Raw genomic sequence first — 3,820 nt, forward strand, 5'->3', positions numbered from 1 at the left:
CGCGGTACGTTACCGTCCACTCGGCTGGGTCGCAGCTGCCTCTGCGCGTCCTGGGTATGTACCTTTGTCGCGCGCCGGAGACGACTCGACGCCGCTGAGATCGGAGATCAAGCTCTGACAGGTCGCACGTCGCTCCTTTGACGCCGACGTGACTCACCCGTGCAGATCACATCAGGACACGGTCTCGACGCGCTCGGTACGACGCCTGCGACCCGTCTCGGGTCAGGTGGCACGACGCTCATCGCGCCTGCCAGCGCTGCCGTGCAGGTTGCCACGACGAGGTCGAGCACGCTTCTATACGCTCGCCGAGCCTTCCTTTCCATCCCATTTGGCAGCCTGGGAACGGTGGCGGTCAGAGGCAAAGCATACGAGGGGTGGTGGAACCACATGTCACGGCTACTGCCGGCTCGACCCCACGATAGCCTCCGGAGGCTGACTTTGAGGCACAATCATCGGACGACGTCGGCGAGTTGAGTCGCGCTCGCGGTAGCCAGATGACCTCTCATACTAGTATCATCGGCCATGGCCGCAGGAAGCGCGGGGGAGGGCGCTGGGAGCAACACGGAGCTCCGTTGGACGTTTTCAAGATTAGCGTGTCAGAGTGAAATGGAACTAGCCACCGTGCGCATGGAGAAATCATTATTACTGGTCGGGAGATGGTGAGGAAAGAGCTCAGCGGGGGCGGGTCATGGCTGCAGAGGAGCACTCGCACCCAGTGGAACATGTTACTTACCGTACAGACACACGCACACCACGAACAAGTACGGCTTTTACTCTACCTCGAGGAACTAGGATCAATCGCAATCACACTTTCGAGCTCGCCTTGGCGACGCGCCCCTTGCGGCTCACCAGGGAGAACATCGACCTCCTCTGCTGCTGTTGCGGTTCCTTCTTCTGGGTTTGCAACTCCGATAGCTGCTTCTCATGCGAATCCAACCTCTGTTGCTGCTGCTGCTGATTCGCTGCTAGCTCAGCTGCCAAATCCTGCCTCTGTTGCTGCTGCTGCTGATTCGCTGCTAGCTCAGCTGCCAAATCCTGCCTCTGTTGCTGCTGCTGCTGATTTGCTGCTAGCTCAGCTGCCAAATCCTGCCTCTGTTGCTGCTGCTGCTGATTCGCCGCTACAAGAAGCTCAGCCGCCACCGATGCCACGGCTGCCTTGGCCGCCGCCGCCGCCGCCGCCGCCGCCACCTCCACCGCCCCTGCCACCGACATCACGGCGTGTGCCTCCTGATGCCCCCCGCTCGAAGCACCTGCCGATGGCAGGGTCGCTGTGGCGGTAGGTGCGGCGGCGACGGCGGTAGGTCCAGAAAAGAAACTCCAGGGCCACGTGGCGGTGACAGCGGCGGCGGCGGTGGTGGGGGCGGCGGGGTTGGGTGCGGCGGCGGCGGCAGCGGCGACCGGGCGCAGCTCCCCCGCCTCACGCTGGTACCGTGGGCTGGTCGGTCCCGCAGCCGACGACGACAGCTCGAGCGCTGTTGATTATGTGCGGTCATGACATGCGGAACGTAGAGAGACTAGAGTAAGATAAGGTAAGGTAAACTTCTCCACACACACGAGGTGGTGGGGCAAGGGGGGGCAACCCTCGCGTCTCCACGTCTAACGACAGGAGCCCCACGGCATTTAAAGTGCAAGGCCCGGTGCGCGTGGGTGAGCGGTGTGTGTGTGTGTGTGTGTGTGTGTGTGTGTGTGTGTGTGTGTGTGTGTGTGTGTGTGTGTGTGTGTGTGTGTGTGTGTGTGTGTGTGTGTGTGTGTGTGTGTGTGTCACGTCACTGCATCCTCTGCCGGTTCCTCCCGTCGCCTCTTCTTTGTTCGAATGTTTTTCAATCCATCCTTCACGAAGCCCTCCCATGTAGCTAGCGTTCTTTGCGAATGTCTCGAGATGGCCAGCAGGCGCTGTCTGTTCGCGGCCTGTGCGGGCCGCTCGTCCTCCTCGCCCTTCTTTCGTCCTCCCGTCCCTCCCCTCCACCATGGCCTCCTCGGCACTTCTTTCTCCATCCGCCTTGCCCTGCCTTTTCGTATTGTGCCGTTCGCCCTCCATTCGGTGACCTCCATGGCTGTCCGGCTCCTTTTGGGTGGCGCTCTCGATACGGTTGCGTCAACCTCGACGTCGCTGTCGCCCTCCCCGTCCCCGCCGGCGTCCGTGCCTCGGTTCGCGTCATCGGTAGCGTCTCCGTTGTTCCCTCGTGCCCCGCCGTCGCCCTCTCTGCTCGGGCCGTTAGCGATTTCGCTCCTCCTGCGTGTCGCCCCTCCGTCCCCTCCCCTTTCTTCGTCGTCATCGTCGCTGTCGCGAAAGCCCTCCGGTCCCTCGATTCCCTCGCCTATCCCCTCCGCTGCGTCGTCCCAGTTTATATCCTCATCCTCTGCGCACGTCGCGTTGGCTTCCTCTCTCCCCCTTTCCTCCCTGCCCCTCTCGCTGTCTGGTGCTAATGGACCCCCTTCCTCTCCCCCGCCACCGTCACCGTCTCCATCCCCGTCGCTACCGCCCTCCATGCCCGCCGCCCTTTGTTTCACACTCGTCTCTGCCATGTCCGCCGTCGCCGCCGTCCTGTCTGCTGCGCTCTGTGCTCCGTGGTACAGTCGCTTATTGTTGTTCAGGATTAGCTCACGCACCAGGACAGCCTCCTGCTCGTTATTTTGGCTTGCCGATATGCATCCAAAGTTCCACGCTAGCTCCTCCTTCGTCACGTCTATCTTTTTGCAGTATCTCGCGAATGCCGTCCGCGCTTGCTGGGGTGTTATTGCGTTCGGATCCGCCCTGGTCCCCGCCCTGTATCCCATCTCCTTGCGGTGGCTCTTGTATGAGTCCCCATATGACCATGTGATTTCTTGGCCTTCCTTGACTCCCCTCTCTGCAAACAGGACCATCACCTGCGCAGCTGCCTTGCCTAATTGTATCTCCTCGTAGCGTACGAAGTGCGTCGCCCTCGTGCCTCGTTTCGGCTCATTCGATGCTGCAGGCCAGTCGAAGTTACACCGCGCCGCGACGCTGTCAAAGTCGTCCCCGCTCTCGTCGTCACTTCCATCCAGCTGCGTCCCCCCTGCTGCCGTGTGTCGTGATAGTTCGTCTGGTACTGTCTCTGGTGGCTGCGCCGTTCCTGTCCGGAAGATCTCCCCAGTGTAGATGCCACACACCTCGAATTTATCCAGCCTCCTCGTCGCCAGTAGGACTAGTTCCCCTTCCGCTACGGGGTGGAGGGTGAGTTGAACAGGGGTTGTGCGCCAAGCCCTCCTGCTCGGCTCCAGCGAGTAGACAAGTGTTACCATCAACAGAGGAGAAGGATATGACCTCAGGGCTGATGTGACCAAGCGCTGGTAGCGTGGTTTAACCTCACACCCATGGTCTCACAGTGTGCCGGCAGTCGCCGAGCAGTGTCGCTCACACAAGCCGCAGCACAAGTGACTGAGGGCCAGTGAGGGCGAGCCCATCGCTGTCACAGCTGTGGCAGCCGCACAGTAGGCTGTGTCAGCTGTGCAGAGTGTGTGAGCAGCAGAGGAGCTGCTCTCCAGGCTTCTGTCGCAAAGAGCTGCATGCCACCGAAAGCGCTGTCGAGGTTCGCCGAGCGCGGCGCAGGTTGGAGGACACCGTCACCGACGAGCGCGTTGGACTTTTCACTCCGGACAAAGACGGGGACACAGCGGACGGTGCGGGGTGTGTCCCCGTCATAGCGGCGAGGCGCGGGACCGTCTGTGGCGAAGTGGGTCGCGTCCTCCGATATTGTTCAACCCAGCATCCACACCCTTTATTTATGCTAGAGGGGCAGACTAGAGTAGTTCGACGGCGTACAGTCTCGCAACAAGTGCCGCCAAGCCGTCTCTCGCG

The sequence above is a fragment of the Emiliania huxleyi genome, assembly GCF_000372725.1.
Source record: "Emiliania huxleyi CCMP1516 chromosome Unknown EMIHUscaffold_207, whole genome shotgun sequence".
NCBI classification, from domain to species: Eukaryota; Haptophyta; order Isochrysidales; family Noelaerhabdaceae; genus Emiliania; species Emiliania huxleyi.